The sequence below is a fragment of the Equus przewalskii genome, chromosome 19 (genome assembly GCF_037783145.1).
Source record: "Equus przewalskii isolate Varuska chromosome 19, EquPr2, whole genome shotgun sequence".
Taxonomy (NCBI): Eukaryota; Metazoa; Chordata; class Mammalia; order Perissodactyla; family Equidae; genus Equus; species Equus przewalskii.
The window spans coordinates 36,040,016-36,058,807 of NC_091849.1; the positions used below are offsets into that span (position 1 = coordinate 36,040,016).

Consider the following 18,792-nt stretch of genomic DNA (forward strand, 5'->3'; position numbering starts at 1 on the left):
CTTCCTGCTTTAACATGTTAACCAAACTATGACGACTGTCGTGGAAATGAAAAGACTAAAAGGAGACATTATGAAGTTAGAAACATAGTGATTTTGTGACTCACTGAGCTTAAGAAGTAAAGGAAGAGTCAAAAATGACCAGTAAGAATAATGGTGTCATTAACAGCCAAAGAGGAAAGTCAGGAAGAGAAGCATTTTGGCTGTGAGTAGAGGAGGCATTGGTGTACAGTTGCTACAGATGGTATTTACACATATTTAGTTTCAGGACATAGGTGAAAATTTGGATCTCAAGTTTGGAAGGCCTCAAGTTTAGACAGAAGATATACATTTGGGGCCCAAAAAGCACAGCAATGACTGAGTTTTCAGAGAAAGAGAAAGTAACGGAAAAACATTAATAGACAACAGCATTCCTCAAATACTACACTTTAAAGATAATTTCACTTCCCAGATGAATAGCACTTTACTCTACAGATACAGAATATATGGATTAATTTATTCTAAACGAAAAGTTAAGACGATTTTTCTTTTCCAGGCTATGAATTGACAAAAAGGAGCTAAGAATAAAAGTAGTTTCATAATTACCAAACATCCAAAGTCAAGTCTCTGAGCTAAAACCCACTGCTTTTTAGGTTTCTCTATTCATAACAAAACTTCTGAAAAACACAGAGAAAAATCTGGTGCACCAATACTACTATTTTACAATATTTGTGAGAATTTAGCAGTTTTTTGTTTTGTTTTGAGGAAGATTAGCCCTGAGCTAACTATTGCCAATCCTCCTCTTTTTTTGCTGAGGAAGACTGGCCCTGAGCTAACATCTGTGCCCATCTTCCTCTATACGTGGGACGCCTACCACAGCACAGCTTTTGCCAAGCGGTGCCATGTCCGCACCCGGGATCTGAACCAGTGAACCCCGGGCCACTGAAGCAGAACATGTGAACTTAACCGCTGCGCCACCAGGCGGGCCCGAGAATTTAACAGTTTTAAAAGTGCATTAACCAAAATGTTGATAATTAATAAATCTGCAGAATTAGGTACATGGAGGTTCATTATACTGTTCTCTCCAGTTCTGTGTATGCTTGAAACTTTCATAATAAAAAGTCTTAAAAAGGCTACCTACAGGTATTTTTAAAATTCTATCTGCAGTTAAGGTTTGACAACTCAAAACAAAACTCTAGTAGATAAAGACTTTTCAAATAATGTTTTATTCATTTTTGATATACCAATGATATTTGGTGTATATGAAAGGGAGAAAAGGCACAATCTGTCATTTCAGAGGAAGATGAATATGTTCATTAAATGGGGAAAATTAGTTCTTTTATCCATGTTGGTTGATGGTGGACATTTGTCAATTTTCCTCTTCAATGAACTTTTCTCTTTTTTTGAGGAAGATTACCCCTGAGCTAACATCTACCACCAATTTTTCTCTTCTTTTTGCTCAGGGAGATTGGCCCTGAGCTAACATCCATGCCCATCCTCCTCTACCCTATATGTGGGACACCTGCCACAGCATGGCTTGATAAGCCATGCGTAGGTCTGCACCCGAGATCCGAATCAGTGAACCCCGTGCTGCCGAAGTGGAGCGTGCCAACTTAACCACTGCACCACTGGGCCGGCCCCCAATGAACTTGTGTTTTTGCTGAAGAAAAATATACAGGCCATATAAATGTATGGTTTTGGTTAGCAAAGGCAAAATCAATGTTTATCCCCAGCAGGAACGATTAATTTGTTGAATCTGCTGGTTAATCCTGTTACTTCACACAGCTTCCATTCTAGTAAATAACGAAATAAACAACTTTCTTATATAGATGCCAAAAAAAAGGTTTAAAAAAAAATGAACCAATATCCATATACTATACCTAATTCTAATTGTAAAGAATACGTATTTAAAATTATATAAAATAATAAGTAGAGAGAAAAAGTTGAATGTTTTTAATAATTATAATTTAAGCTATGATTTAAATAGATTTAATTTAAATCACATCATTCTACTGAGACTATGGCAGCACTAAAACTAATTGAGAGCATCCAATTCACAACTTAGATTTCCCACTTACTGACGGTCCAGAAGAGCTTACACGGTTTACAAGCACCAATCTCGCCTCCCTATGATAAACAGCACCACCCCAAATGACAACAGATGTGTCTGCCTCCTCTTCGTCTGGTAACCTCCACCACAGTGAAGACTGCACATGTCTGTACAAAACCTAGCACACTGTAAGTGTGCAATTCTTTTAACAGGAATAATCACCACCTCCAATTCCCAGAAAGCAGTTGCTAGGTGTCAGTCTCATTCCCTACGTGACGCGCACAGGATAACAAAATAAAGCACAGTCCCCTCGCTGGCAGATTTGCCTTAAGTCATTTTCAGGACCCTGTTTTTTCTAATAGAAATACGTTGTCGTGAAACTTCAGAGAGAAGCAGCATAAGTACATGTATGTAGACACAAAAGACTGTCAGTGACTCTCTTTTTCTACCTCATTATTAAAGCAGTGCTTAATTCCGATGAGGTATTTCACTTTTTGCAGATAGCAAGATCATTCTCCTCATCTTCAACAGATTTTTGTAGCTTTTTTCTTTATTAAGGTAAAATTTACATACCATAAAATGCACAGAACTTAAGTATTCAGCTCAATAAGTTTGAACAAATGTATACACCAACAATTGGTGAATCTGGAAGTTCCTTGCACTAGTTTTGCAACTTTTCTGTAAGTTAAAAATTATATGAAAATAACAAGTTACCAAAAAAAGTGTACACTTGAACTACCATCACCCAAATCAAGCCAAAGAATACTTCCATTACCCTAAAAAGTTCCCTTTTGCCCCTTTCCACTCAACCACAGCCTGTACCCAGAAACTACTGTCCTGATTTCTGTCACCATATCTAAGTTTGACCTGTCCTTGTAATCATTACTATTTTTTTTTTGGTGAGGACGATTGGTCCTGAGCTAACATCTGTTGCCAATCTTCCTCTTTTTGCTTGAGGAAGACTGGTCCTAAGATAACATCTGTGCCAATCTTCCTCTATTTTGTATGTGGGATGCCTCCACAGCATGGCTTGATGAGCAGTGTAGTAGGTCCATGCCCAGGACCCGAACCCTTGAACCCTGGGCTGCTGAAGCAGAGCACGTGCACTTAACCACTACACCACCAGGCTGGCCCCTGTTCTTGTATTTTTGGGGTTTTTTTTTTGTTTTTTGGAGGAAGATTAGCCGTGAGCTAACATCTGCCACCAATCCTCCTCTTTTTGCTGAGGAAGACTGGCCCTGAGCTAACATCCATACCCATCTTCCTGTACTTTACATGTGGAATGCCTGCTACAGCAGGGCTTAACAAGTGTTACATAGGTCTGCACCTGGGATCTGAACCAGTGAACTCCAGGCTGCCGAAGCACAATGTGTGCACTTAACTGCTGCACCACCTGACTGGCCCCTCTTCTATTTTTTATAAATGGCATCATATAGTACACACTTGTGTCTGGCTTCTCCTGCTCTGAATTTATTTCTGAGCTTCATCTATGTGTGAATCAGTAGTTCTTTCCTATCATGAAAAAAGCTGCTATGAACATTTTGTATCAATCTTTTTGTGAACATGTACTTTATCTCTCTGGGTGTAGCAAGATTTCATTATTTTAAAAAAAGTGTTTCACATATAAATAAGCCTAGGAAGTCATATACTATAGATAGATGGATTAATTTATATAAACACATATACACATAGCAAGTACATACAGTTATACATATAAAATACAAAAAAATATAATATAGGTATTTTATCTATCTACCTGTGTGGGTATGCATATGTATGTGTGTATATAGATACAGATACAAATAAACAGATTCTGAGTATTCAACCTAGGACCAATAAAGATATTTTAAAAGAACTTACAAAGTTTATAGTGAAAATAAATCTAAGATGGGAAAGACAACCACCTCAACTTTTCTTAGTAAGTATTATGTCTTAAGCTAAGAATAATCCAAAAGAGAAATGAACTTCTCTCCATGTAAACTACTCTGGTCTGCTTCAAGGAAATACCTTCTTCTCATAACAAATCCCCTCCCCAAACTAGAGTTTCAAAGCATTAAATGTTACCATTTACCATGTAATAACTGTTTACCCTAGTGGCAAAACCCAAAATACATGTTAAGGTTACAAGATTTTATTTTATTGTCTTGCTTTTTTAAAAAGTTAAACATGGAAATAATTCCATTAGTTAAGATGTAACATGGGGAAAGACCATTCCATCTTGATTCAGAATACATTCTGAAAAGGACTTAACCTCTAGGATGTTTTCTCCATTCCAGAACATAACTTACTGCAGCACTAAGTCTGTGATAGGGACATTCTGACTTTCAAATCCATTGTGTAACTTTCAGCTGACAGTAGAGGAGGTTCCTTAATTTTCAGAGACAGGAACACTAAGAAACATACATACCGATCTGATTTTGAAGAGATCAAACTGAAATTTCCAACCCTGCTGCTGAGAATCAGACGATCACTTTCAGGAGACTAGGAGTGGTTCCCCATTTAATATCATGTGCAAATTGCCAAGATTGAGACAGAACACTACAAATCGTTCTAGCACATCACCATTGTCTGCTTTCGGGAAGGGTTTGCGACTACAAAAGGGGAAAAACCACCCTCTTCCAGTCTGTGATGGTTCTTCATCTTTTATTCCTCCTTCCAAAAAATGAGCAATTTCAAAAACATACAATTCAAATGTTCTACATTTTTAATCTTAAAAAACATTCTTAGCATCTGGATGTCCCCTAACGTTCACAGATGTGTAACTGTTTACTTCAAAACCCAGTATTTCACTCTGAAAATACATCATTTTCATTTTTCTAAAAATTGTACCTTTTTCTAAAAGAAAACAGCCTTGATTAACTGTTACAAAAACGACAGCAACTCCAAACAGCTACAACGCCCAACTTTCAATATCTTGTGCCTGTTTTAGAGAACTAAAAGTTCTTTTTAAAATGTTTTTCTTCCAGACGAAGGGCCGAGAACAGGTACATCAATATGTGGACCCCATACTCCCTCTGGTGGTCCCTCACTCTCATTAACCTAATGTCTTCCAAAAGACTAGACGTAAATTCTAAATTAAGCCTAAAATGAACTTGCCCTATTTAAGGATTATAGTCTTACATGTTTAAGTTTCAACTGAATGCAGGTCAATTCTCATCATAACAAACTATGAGGTACAAATTATTTTGAGTATGTGAATTTTAGTGTTTCAAATATTGCTAAAATACCCTTAGTAACCTGTTAGCTACAAAGATCACAGTTACAAGGGTATATATGATCCTACTATAAATTATTTTAACCTACCTCGTTGGGCAGAATTGTCTTTTATACAAAAAATAAACATCTTATTTGCAAATTAAATCACACTTAAGTGACTATGGTTTTTAAATTAATAGTTATGTGATTTACATACCAACATCCACCCAGTCTCTGATGCACGTAGATTTAATTTTCTTTACGCTTTTGGGGACATATGTCAGAAGTTAAAAATGCACTGAAAAAAATTCAGAAATGTAAAATATGAAAAAACAAAATGTAATTAATCAGCTAGGTTAGAAAGTTCAAATAGTTTCAGAATTATAAAATGTACATATTTAACTGTTCAGCATTAAATAATTACAGAATTTAGTGTGCCAAAATATATATACCGATTCTTCTTCAGGAATTGTGAAAAATTATAGTAAAAGCTTACAGAGGATATTCTTAATGCCAGGTATAACACACATATTACTGTTATAAAGTATTATTAAGGTCTAACAGTGTCATTTGATTCATCTTCTAATCTGGCTGTTTTAATGTACATCCTTGTTTTTTGCAGCTTTATTCCTTCAAAAATATCTGCCCACCCCCAAACTCGAAAGGAGCCACGCCTGAGAGTAAGTGACTTAAAAACACTTCCATTGTGTATTGTGTACATGTAAGAATTCAACTTATGCTTAATTTTGAAACTGAAATGTGGTTGATAATTTTATGATATGGTCTACCACAAGTTAAAGTGGACAAAAAATCAGTAATTAAAATATCTAAAAACTGAATGTAAAAATGGGCTTTTAATTAAAAGGCACTTTTTTAGTGAAAATTCCTAAAATATGTTTTTGTGTTTAAAAAACTGAAATATTACTTAAATTTGATATGTGGTATACTTAAGTATCATCACAGGATAAAGATTATAAAACTTCTAATTACACATAGTAGCTAATATATTCCTATATACTTTAAAGAGCAATTATATAAATCATCCAAAACATTAAGAGCCCCAGTCTCATAAGACTGCTTACAACTACTTACACGGAATAAAACCAATTCTACATGAGGACGAGTCATTGTAACCAACCTACCTCACTAAGCATCAAAAACCCAGTTTAGTTTTTAATAGCAATAACTTCTTCTACAGCGATACAAAGAGGATGTTCTTTCTTCCCTGGACTAATTCATTCTAAACTAAGAAATCTTTAGGAAACTAGCCCAAAATGCATATTCTTTTCCAATCCAAGAAAAAACAGAAAACTGAAGATTTAATTAGCTGCCTAATGCAGTATTTTAAGTTTCTCACGTTGAACTGGTTAAAATTATGTCTTAAAAAAGAAATTCACCCAAAATTCCCATAACTGAAAAAACAAGAGATTCAGAAACATACTTGTTTTGTTAAATGTTGGAAAGACAAAGATCTCATAACATGTAAGCCTGTTGTTTTAGAGAAATACACTTTATAAAGACCACCTTTGGCTACTTTTTTTTTTTTAATCTCAAATAGTCACAACTAGCCCCTCGGTTAAAGAGTTCACCTTTAAATGGTGTTACTAATTAGCTAGGTAAATAAGTAAAATCACCCTTCAATGCAATACTAATAAAGTAGCATTATTAAATCAAAATTACAACTTTGTTCTTGAGTTAAACTTACATCTCTTAAGTATAAGTCATACCCAATACAGATTTCAAACAAGAAACATTAGAAAAAAAATTAACTTAAATCAAGTGTTTCTCGCAAATGATGAGTGTTATTATTAATTCTCATTTAAAAAGTATATTTTAAAAATATATTATTGATAAATTAGTCAGGGCCTAACTGGTCAGGGCCATAATTATAGATTGCTAAGCGGAGGTCAGTTGGGAGACAAACAGAAAATGATAGGTGAAAGCATGACAAATAAAAGTTTCCCACCAGAATAAGAACTTTTTTCACGTCTATCCTTGGATTTTGATTCAAGCACCAAGAGAAAAGGCCACTAGGATTCTCTAAAGTAAAGAGTCTTGGTGGGGGAGTTCGGCAGAACTCCCACAGACTATAAAAATACTTCACCAAAATATGCTTTAACTTTTCCCTTGTCCACAATCTAACAAAATGAGATGACAATGAAAATAAACACTCCTGTCTACCCTCCCAGAGGCAAAGAAAGCTCTCATTCAAAGCTAAGCCTTATTCCACTGGAAAACATACTCCTGAAAAGTAAATCCAAAACCACGAGCTCCAACTGCTTCATGCAGAATTTACTGAATGGCGGCCAAACGCTGTACACTGTGTCCCGGACCACGCTGAAGGCTATCTAGAGTTCTGCATTCTCTATTTACAACTTGTACCTTCCCCTGCTTTCGCCACCACCGCAGGAACCTAGTTTTTAAATGAGACGGAAACATTCCAACCCGGCTGCTCCATCCCAAGAAGGCAATGCCCACGCTGACCCCCAGGACGGGTTTTCATCGATACCGGGTTGGACTCCCATCCGGGCGCCAGATCGCCTTTTTAGACTCAAGGAGGCGCATCCAAGGCGCCCCCGGAGTGAGTGGAACCAGGAGCCCTGATCCAACTTGGCAGCGGCTTTCACCTGGCGCCGGGATGATCACCTGTTGGAACAGCGCTGCACCGGCCCCTGGAAGGGCGGCCGAGAGCGGGGATGCTGTTCCCAGTCCCTCGTCCCAGGGCGGCAGGTGAAGGCAGGCCGCGCGCATCCACCCCGCGCCACCCCGGGAGCGCAAACCGAAAGCCGGGCCGGCGGCGGCGGGACGCTCCGTTATCCTCGCCCCGCCAGGCCCCGCAGGTGAGCGGCAGCCTGCGCGCCCCGGCGCACCCCGCTCCGCCGCCCGGGCCCCGGAAGGCGAAGTTCGCCCGCCGCGCGCGCCGCCCGGCTCTCCGCGGGTCCCGCCGCCGCTCCGGGCCTCGGGCGAGCCGGCGCCGGGACCTGTCACCCCGGGCGGGAAACAAAAGCCGGGTGCGGAGGGCGAGCGGGCGGGTGCGGCCTCGCCTCCCGAGAGGGGTCGCGGCGGGGGCGCCTCCCGGAGGAGCCCCGGCCCCGCGCCCCGGCGGCGCGCACCGGAGCCGCGGTGGGCTGGGCGCCTCAGGGCGCCGGCCTCGAGCCTCCCCGGCGCGCCGCTCCCGGCCGGGGAGCCGCGTGAGGGGGCGGGGAGGCGGCGCGGCGGCGGCCGGAGCGCGGGGGACGGAACTCGGCTCCCGGGGCGCCTCGGCAGCCCGCCCCATCCCCGCGGCCATGGCGCCGGTACCTGTCGCCGCGCTCGCCCGCCGTCTCCGTCTCTCTCCGTCTCACCGGCACGCGGCTCGCCCCTCAGCCCGCCCAGCAGGCCACCCTCGCGCCGGACGCCGCCGCCCGAGACTGGCAGCGCCCGCGAGCCGGCCCGAATCCCCCGGGCAGCGCCCGGCGCCGGCCCGCCCCCGCCGGCCGCAGGACCCGCCTTCCATAGGGCCCCGGGGCTGTCAGTCCGCCCCCAAAAGGCGCGCGGGCTGCCGCTCTGCCTGTCCGGATTGGTGGCCGCGCGCCGTCCATGCAAATGAGGTCCCGCCCCCGTCCATTTGCACCTCCGCCTTAGTGTAACCTCCGCCTCTCCACACCAGCCCACGTGTCTGGCCCTCGCCCTTTGTGGAGGCCGGAGCGAAGGGATGGAGGAAACCGACCCGCACCCCCTCACGCCGGCCCTTACCTCCAGAGACACGAATACCTAAACAAGCTAGTTGACTTCCCACCCGAATGCTCTTCCTGAGCGCTCTGCCCTCCTATCTGCCCACCCCGCCTGCGGGGAGGATGGAGAGGGGCAGGCCTGGCCGTTTATGTCAGGTAAACAGGCCAGGTTAACCCCAGGAAACAACCCCAGGAAGTCAAAGATGCCCAGTCGTGACGGGGAAATCCCATGTCAGAACCAGTTTGGCACAGAGCACTTCCCGCTGGACACTCGGTGACCGTGAAGAATATGCTTTCCCGTGGCTTTCTGCCTTTCAAACGCGACATCCCAGGCGATTGAGACAGCAGAGGGCCTTAAAAAATGTTTGTGTTCTCTGACCCCCTCCCCAAAAGGTAGGCCCGCTGAGCCAGCGCAGCTTGAGGAGGGGCGCGGGCCTCTGCAACTAGATGGCCCCCTTTGAGTCGCTCCCATAGAGACTCAGAAGGGCACCGAGTGAGCTGCACCTGGGCCTTAGGAAATAGCCAGCTCAAGCTCCTCATTCTTGAGGAAACAGAAACCTAAAGTCCCATAGCTATAGGACTTCATAGTTGCCCATGGAAAGCTAATGTGTCATAGCCAGATGAGAAGCCACAACTCCTAGCTCCAAATCCACCCTCTGCGCTATGTTACCACGGTCATTTCAGTATTTCTGAAGAGTCTTCTACAAATCACCATCCCTGCCTTCCAGCGGTGGGACCTGCGGAAGGGACAACTAGGGCCAACACTGACACCTCCTCAAGGGCAAGAGCCCTGTCGCAGGGCCTGGAAGCTTTCCTTTTCACCAGCTGCTAGGGAGACACTGAACAATTTACCATGCATTAGTTCAGCAAGACAGTGGTGATGAAAACTACTGTGCATACTCCCAATTGATGAAGCATCTACTATGCTCAATAATAGCAAGTATTAAGCACTGTGCTATGTGCAGGGAATACAGAGGTGAAAGACATTATCCCAGCCCTTGAGGGCTTCAGGCTGAGAGACAGTGACATCAGTGCTCCTCATGTTACGGGGACTGTGACAGATGTCTGGAGAGGGCACAGTGGAGGGCTCCAAGGAGGGAGGAATTGGCTCTTCCTGGGAGAGGCAGGGAAAGCTTCATCGAAGGGGTGACACTAGAGCTGAGTCTTAAAAGATGACGTCTGCCCAACAGAGGGATGTGGAAGAGGAAGAAAAGGGACTCCCGGGTGGGGAGGGCTAGCATGAGCAAAAACACGCAGACCTGGAAAAGCCTAGTAACTGAGGGAACAGCAAGGAGCAGTGTGGGCAAATCTGCTGGGCTCTGTGGCCGTGTCACGTGTTCTGGGACCAGCCTCTTCCAGGAGGAAGACAGAAAGGCCCGGGAGGCTGCCAGGCTGTGTTGTAACACACCGCAGCAAACAACAGGCCCTGTAGATACAGCTGCAGGCTTTTTTTTCTAGGCCAGAGTCTGTGGGGAACACTCAGTTCCACATTACCAATGGCAGCCCGGCTGGCCCCACCCACTCTCTCAGAAAACCACTCCGGTCACTTCACTTGCCCTCCTTGGCATTTGGAAACACGTGTGCTTGCATTTTCCCTAAACGTTGCTGCCCTTCAGAATTCAAAGATAATGTGGGCTACAGCTGCAGACACCTGGGTGTGGGATGAGCAGCCCTTTCCTAATGCACAGAGCAGTTTCTTCCTAAGGCACAGGGCCTGTCACCAAAGCTGGCTTCCTGGGCGTGTGACCTGTGCTTGGTTTAAGCTCTGCTGTCACCATCTTGAAATTCTTAAAAATTTTTCAACAAGGGGCCCTGAATTTTCGTTTTGTGCTGGGATCTGAAAATTAGGGAGCCAGTCCTCCCTGTCGCTGTTCGTTGCCCCTGGGAATGTTGCAATCCTGCTCAAACCATACCTCATTTTAAAGCACTTGGCACTCACCAGGTTTGTTCACATGCATTGTATCCCTTGATTCTCACAACAGCAACGTCAGGTAGGCCAGTATTACTAGTCCTATCTATTAGTGGAGAAAACTGAAGTTTTCTAGCAACCTTCTCCAGGCGGCAGAGCTAGGAAGTGGCAGAGCTTGTACTTGAACTCAGCCCACCCAAGCCCTGTTCCATCCACTAGGGAGCTACCTCCATGCTGGATTCAGAATCCTTTCCAAGGTGGATTTGTGCATGAAGGATGTACAGTTTTAAGAGAACACACGGTGGAGTGAACATATGTCAGTTCATGGCTGCCTATCACCTTTTGAATAGTTTTTCATCAATTTTAAAAAATTCTCAGCCATTGTATGTTCAAATACTGTTTTTGTACCTTTTCCTCTTTCTGTCTGGACCATCACCTGAAACACATATTAGACCTCATTACATCCCTTTCTTCTTTTTTTTTTTTAATGATTTTATTTTTCCTTTTTCTCCCCAAAGCCCCCTGGTACATAGTTGTATATTTTTAGTTGTGGGTCCTTCTAGTTGTGGCACGTGGGATGCCACCTCAGCATGGCTTGATGAGCGGTGCCACTGAAGTGGAGCATGCGAACTTAACCACTTGGCCACAGGGCTGGCCCCACCACTTTCCTGTTTATTTTCTATCTTTTGTCCTCTCGTACTTTGTTCTAAAATTTTCTTCCAACTATTTTTCAGTTCGCTAATTGTCTCTTCAACTTTTTAAAAAATCCTCCTCGGTGGGGCTGGCCCAGTGGCACAGCTGTTAAGTTTGCACATTCCACTTCAGCAGCCCAGGGTTCGCTGGTTCAGATCCCTGGTATGGACCTACACACTGCTTGGCAAGCCACGCTGTGGTAGGGCTCCCAAATATAAAGTAGAGGAAGATGAGCACGGATGTGTGCTCAGGACCAGTCTTCCTTAGCAAAAAAAAGGAGGATTGGCAGCAGATGTTAGCTCAGGGCTAATCTTCCTCAAAAAACAAAAAATATCTCCTGGGGCCGGCCCTGTGGTTGAGTAGTTAAGTTCACGCACTCCACTTCGGCAGCACAGGGTTTTGCAGGTTGGATCCTGGACACGGACGTGGCACACTCATCAGACTATGCTGAGACAGCATCCCACGTAGCACAACCAGAAGGACCTACAACTAGAATCTACAACTATGTACTGGGGGGCTTTGGGGAGAAGAAGAAGAAGAAGAAAAGATTGGCAACAGATGTTAGCTCAGGTGCCAATCTTTAAAAAAAAATGCTCTTAAAAAAATTCTCCTCTTAAACTCATCCATTGAGCTCTTAAATTTGGTTATTCTTTTTTTTTTAGTTCTAGAATTTCTGTTTGGTTCTTTTTCAGATCTGCCATGTCACTTCTTATATCTCTTAGTGCGTTGCTATAATTGTCAAGCTTGGCTTTTCTCTCCTTAAACACAGGAAGGAGAGTTGTTTTATGGTCTGTGTCTGTTAACTCCAATCTGGAGTCCCTATGGGTCCACTTCCCCTGTCACTTTTTACTACTGGTTCTTCCTCGTGTTCTTTTCTCTCCTCAAGTACCTGGTTGTATTTTGGACACGGTATTTGAAAAATCATTTGCGGCAACGATGCTAAAATCTTCCTCTGGAAAGGACTTCCATTTGTTTCTGCAGGTGTCTGGGGACACGAGCCAGCCAGGACACCTTAACCCAATTTCAGGGCTTCTGGTTTTCCGAGCCTCCCAGATGGCTTGAAGCTGGACTACCGTCTGTGGGAGGGTTTGTTTACTTATGGTTCCTCCTTACTCAACGCTGTACTTCTTTGAGGCCCCACTGGAAGATGGGGAGTTGTTTTAGTTATATCTTGTTCCATAGCAAACTACCCCCAAATTCAGCAGTTTAAAACAGATGTTGGCGGAATTTTTCTTAAAGGGCCAGATGGTAAATATTTTAGGCTTGCAGGCCATATGGTCTCTGTCAAAACTACTCAACTCTGTCATTATAGCACGAAACAGCCATAGACAATACGTAAATGAATGACATAGCTGCGTTCCAATAAAACTTTATTTACTAAGACAGGCAGCCATCCTCAACCTGATGAAGGGCATCTGTGAAAAACCCGCAACTAGTATCGTACTTAATGGTAAAAGACTGGATACTTTCCCCAGGAAACAAGACAAGGATGTCCATTCTTGCCACTTCTATTTAATAAAGTACTGGAGGTTCTAGCCCAGGCAATTAGGCAAGAAATAGAAATTAAAAGGCATCCAGATTGGAAAGGAAGAAGTAAAACTGTCTCTACACAGATGACATGATCTTGTATGTAGAAAATCCTGAGGAATCCACTAAAAAAACCCATTGGAACTAATAAATAAATTCAGCAAGGTTGCAGGATACGAGATCAATAACAAAAATCAGTTGTACTTCTATACACTTTCAATGAATAATCAAAAAATGAAATTAAGAGAAAATTCCATTTATAATAGCATCAAAAAGAATAAAATACTTAGGAATAAATTTCACAAAAAAGTGCCAAACTTATACTCTAAAAACCACAAAACATTGTTGAAAGAAATTAAAGAAAACCTAAACAAAAGGAAAAACATCGTATGTTCATGCATTAAAGACTTATTGTGAATATGGCAATGCACCCCAAATTGATCTGCAAATTCAATGCAATCCTGTCAGAGTCCCAACTGACTTCTTTACAGACATCAACAAGCTGATTGTAAAATTCATATGGAATTGCCAGGGACCCAGAATAGCCAAAACAATATTTAAAAAGAAAAACAAAGCAGGAGGACTCACATTTCCTGATTTCAAAACTTACTACAAAGCAACATTAATTGACACCTGGTACTGGCACAAGGATAGACATAGAGATCAATGAAACAGAATTGAGAGTCCAGAGATAAACCCACACACCTGTGGTCAACTGATTTTCGACAAGGGGACTAAGTGTTGGTGAGTATGTGGAGAAATTGGAGCCCCTGTGCCTTGCTGGTGGGAATGTAAAATAGTACAACTCCTTGGAAAACAGTTTGGCACTTCCTAAAATGTTAAACATAGAATTACCATATGACCCAGCAATTCTATTCCTAGGTATATACCCCAAAGAATTGAAAACAGAGACTCAAACAGATACGTGTATACCAATATATATATCAGCATTATGCATAATAGCCAAAAGGTGAAAACAACCCAAATGTCTATTAACTAATGAATGGAGAAAGAAAATATGGTATATCCATACAACGGAGCATTATATGGCCATAAAAAAGGATGAAGTACTGATAGACGCACAATGTGGATGAACCTTGAAAACATTACACCAAGTAAAAGAAGCCAGTCACAAAAGACTTCATTTTATGTGCTTCCATTCATAAGAAATGTCCTGAACAGGGAAGACAGAAGACAGGAATTAGATTAGTGATTGCTTAGGACTGGGAATGTAAGGGAAGGAAGGATAGGAAGATAACAGGCAAAGGGTACAGGGTTTCTTTTTGAGGTGAAAAAAATGTTCTAAAATTGACTGTGGTAATGGTTGCACGTATCTGTGAATATACCAAAAACCACTGAGTTGCATACTTTAAATGGGTGAATTGTAAGGTATGTGAATGAATAATATTTTGATAAAGCTGTTAAAAAAAAAAAAGAATAGAGAGCCATCCCTGGGGAGTAGTTTGCTTACTCCTGGCTGAATACCATAACTATTGTATTCCTTTGCTCACAATTCTGCAATTTGGACGGATTTGGCAGGAACAACTGGCCTCTACTCTACGTGGCATCAGTTGGGGAAGCTTGACCAGGCCCGAATGGTCTGCTTCCAAGATGGCCTTACTTCCATGGAAGGCAAGTGGGACCTCAGCTGATCTGTTGGCCAGAGTTCTCAGTTCTTCTCCACACGGTCTCTCCATGAGGCTAGGTTGGGTTTCTCACAATGTGGCGGTCTCAAGGTAATTGGACTTCTCAACATGGTGGCTGGCTTCCCCCAAAGGGCCAATGTGGGAACTGCCAGGAGCTTCTTAAAGTTTAGGCCTGGAACTGACAGCATCATTTCCACCATGTTCTGTTGGTTAAAGCTGCTCACAGGCCAGTCCAGATTCAAGGGGAGGGAACTAATAATGGCGGGAATACTCAGACCATAGTTCACGGGGGGCCAGCAAAGTAACAATCTATCACAGTCTGCCCTCTTTCCCCTAATGATGCACTTCCTCCCACGTGCAAAATACACTCACCACCCCTTAGGACTCCCCAAATCTCACCCCATTGCTATACCAGGATTGAGCCTGAAGTCGGTAATTTCATCATCTAAATCAGGTCCAGGTATGAAGGAGGTTTCTCAAGCGATACTCCTCTGAACCTGACGAACTTTGAACTAAAGAGACAAGTTATCTGTTCCCCACAAGAAATGGTGAAGCAGAGAAAGGAAAATCTCAATAGATATTCCTATTCAAAAAGGAGGAAAGGACAGGCTCACACCAGCCACAGGTCCATAGCAATTCGGAGATCCAGCTGGGCACACGTCACCAATTCCGTGGTTAGGTCCCAGTTCTTAGGGTAGTGGGACTTCTTACAGGGCAACTGGCTTCCCCCAGAGCCACAATATGGACGCTGCCTTCTTAAAGGCACAACATCTCCTCCTCCACATTCTGTTGGGTAAGGTGGATCACAGGGCCAACCCACAGTCAAGAGGATAGGACATGGTTTATAGGGGGTCATCAAAGCAGTAGTCTACCACAGGGGTGGTTTGTCAGAACCTCCAACCTTGGTTAGCCTTGAACTCCAGTTTTGTACCCCAAAGTCTAAGAAGCTTTCAAAAGCACAGCTCAGCCTCTCTGATGACTCAGATTAGCAAATGCTCTTAGGCAAAAGCAGCCCCGAGTCCTGCGCTCACTGCTCGGTTAGGGTTGCCAGATGTAACAAATAAAAATACAGGACATCCAGTTAAACTTGAATTTCAAATAAAAAACAAATTACTTTTTAGTATCAGTATCTCCCAAGCATTGCAAGTATTGCATGGGCACACTGATGCTAAAAAATAATTTGTTGTCTATCTGAAATTCAAATTTAACTGGGACATACAGTAAAAAATTATTTGTTGCTTATCTGAAATTCAGATTTAACTGGGAGTCCAGTATTTTAACTGGCAACTCTAATCTCTCTGGACTCCTATCTTTGCATGTATCTTGGTCCAGTAATTCTTCACTATCTTGTTAGATTTTTGATGCTTTTAAGATTTAGAAATATTTGTCTGACATATATAATTGTCTTTGACAAGAAGATTGGTCCAAATTCTAAATGGTCTTTCTATATTTGGGGAAATTCCCCTATTGGGAGTTTTGCCCCTCAATCTGGAAGTCAGAACTTCCCAGCCTCCCTTGCAGCTAGCACACAGACACACGACCTAGCTCTACCAGTTGCACACCTAAGGGAGACTTCAATTTGGAAATGCAGGACCTGAAGCTTGGTGAGGGGCTCCCACTTTTTGTTGACCAGGTAACTATACAAATTCCCACTTTTTTGAATGAGGCAAATCTATGTATACTGTAGCAGAGATTTTTAGTTGCCCCCTAATATCCATTCTCCTCTGATTTTTGAGCTGGGTACATGGCTACCTAGAATAAAAAATATGTTTCCCACCTCCCTTGCAGCTACGTGTGTCCCTAAGTTCTGGACAATGAGAACTGAACATTAGGAAGTATCCTTCTCTTAATGGGAGGAAAGCTGTGCCTCTCTTTCCTTTTCTTTTTCTACAGCTAGATGCAGATATAATGGCTGGAGCTCAGGTAGCCATATGGAACCATGAGGTAGAAACCCCATATTGAGGATGGCATAGCAAAAGACAGAAGAAATCTGGGTCCCTGATAATTGTGGAGTCCTAGCAGTGCCTGGCTACTTACCTCTGGACTTCATTAATGAGAGAGAAATCAGTGTCTAATTTTGCAAGGCACTGATATTTTGAATTTTCCATCACTCAAAGCTGAACCTAATCTTAACTGATACACATAATAATGTAGAATGATTTCTAAGATAAATTGCTAAATGAAAAAGCAAGGTATGGAGCAATGCATACAGTATGGTACTATTTTTGGAAAAAAATGCAGATATATCTATGTTTGTATGTAAGCAGCCTTTTCCAGAAGGATATGCTATTTAAATTTTTACCCATATGCAAATATTACTTATTCAAAAGCTAACTTAAAAAATATCAAAAATTTAAAACTAGTTAGTAGTTAAAAACGATTTACACTTTTAAACCACAACAATTTGGTGGAACTATGGTTGATTTTCCTCCTCTTTCTACTTTGCTACATTTTTAGGTTTCCAAGCATATTTACATGCAAAATCAAACCGCCCCAGACAATAAAAATAATTTATGCTTTAAACATTTCTGCTTTGCTGATATGCATGCCCTTTAATTCCCAGGACCACAAAGACCAATATATTGAACATACCCTTTGTATTGCAAATCCATCTAACAATATATATTGAACACCCACTATCTATCAGGCACTGTTCTAGATAAACAAAACAGACGAGATGGCTTTGTTCATGGAACCGATGTTGTCATGGGGCAGACAGTCAACTGGTAGACAAACAAATAAGATTCTTTCCGATAGGGCTCACTGCTACAAAGGAAAAAACAGGGTAAGGTGATAAGTGTTGAGGACACAAAGAGAGAGGGAGGGGACGAAAAACCTCCTGAGGAGGTGACACGTGCTGAGAACTGAATGATGAGAAGGAGCCAGTTATGGAAATTTCGAGAGCTTGAGAATTCCAGGAAAGGAGCCCAGAGCATGGGAGACATAGAGATGGTCGGAACAGCTGGGGAGCAGGGAGGGGGCAGGGCAGAGTGGTTCCAGAAGCGGTTGGAGGAGTGGGCATATGTGTGCTTCAGTGAGAGGCCACTCTACCCCTAACCAGAACTGCTACAATTAAAAAGACCAACAATACCAAGAGCTGGCAAAGCTGTGGAACAACCGGAACTCTAATGCTTTGCTGGGGGGAACCTACAGCCACTTTGGAATACAGTCTGGCAGTTTCTTTTGAAGTTAAACATACGCTTGCCATATAACTCAGCAAATCTGCTCCCAAGAGAAATTAAAACATGTGTTCACAAAAATAGTTGTACAAGAATGTTCACAGCAACTTTTTCATAATAGCCTCAAACTATAAACAACCATAATCTCCAACAGCAGGAGGCTGAATAAATAAATTGTGGTATAGCCATGCAATGGAATACAATACAGCAATAAAAAGGAGCCAACGGTGAGTACATGCAAAAACATGGACAAACCTCAAAAGCAGGTTGAGCAAAAGAAGCCAGATACGAAAGAGAACATACTGTGTGATTCCATGTTTTTGAAATTCTAGGAATTACCAGTCTAACCCAAAGTGACAGAAAGCGGATTAGGAGCTGCTCAGGTCAGGTGGGGATTGACTGCAAAAAGGAACCAGGAAACTTTTAGAGTGAAGGAAATGATCTCTGTTGTGATAGAGGTTACACAGGCAAACACATTTGTCAGAACTCATCAAACTGTAACACGTAAACGGGTGCATTGTGCTGTACCTAAATTATGCCTCCGTAATGTTGATCTAAAACACACACACGACCTGTGTGCTTATTTACTAGTCTGGCATATTATCCATCTGCTTCTCTCGGCATTTTCTAGGAATTAGCTTGCAAATAATTGTTTCTTACCTGCTCACTTGTTTTTTCCCCTCTACTCCTAACCCCAAAGTGAACGAAGCCTGTCATCCAGAATTTCTAATGTTTGAGGCTGACTCCACCACCGCAACCCTCACCACAGAAATGTTTATCTCCATTTGACAGAGAACAGAGGTCCAACGTGGTTAGGTCAGTGGGAGTGCTCCCCTGGAGGCCTCCTTCACGGATTTGGGGGAGCCTCTCAAAGTCCCCAGAGGGTTTCTTTCCTCTGCTGGCT

The 18,792-nt window shown here is 42.6% G+C and overlaps 1 protein-coding gene across 11 annotated transcripts in view; it reads right to left on the minus strand.

The window, feature by feature from the left end:
- FKBP5 (FKBP prolyl isomerase 5) overlaps positions 1-18,792 on the minus strand; it is a 128,355-nt gene that overhangs the window by 92,969 nt on the left and 16,594 nt on the right. For 4 of the 11 annotated variants that reach the window (XM_070585964.1, XM_070585967.1, XM_070585963.1 and 1 more), the window contains exons 1-2: positions 8,522-8,661; positions 5,439-5,519 (exon numbers count right to left, since the gene is read on the minus strand). The exons of 3 other annotated variants lie outside the window; for them this stretch is intronic. The gene's annotated coding sequence lies outside the window, so the exon portion shown is untranslated. Of the gene's footprint in view, positions 1-5,438; positions 5,520-8,521; positions 8,714-18,792 lie in introns of those variants that run through there. 4 more of the 11 variants (XM_070585961.1, XM_070585962.1, XM_070585959.1 and 1 more) reach the window with 4 other exon arrangements.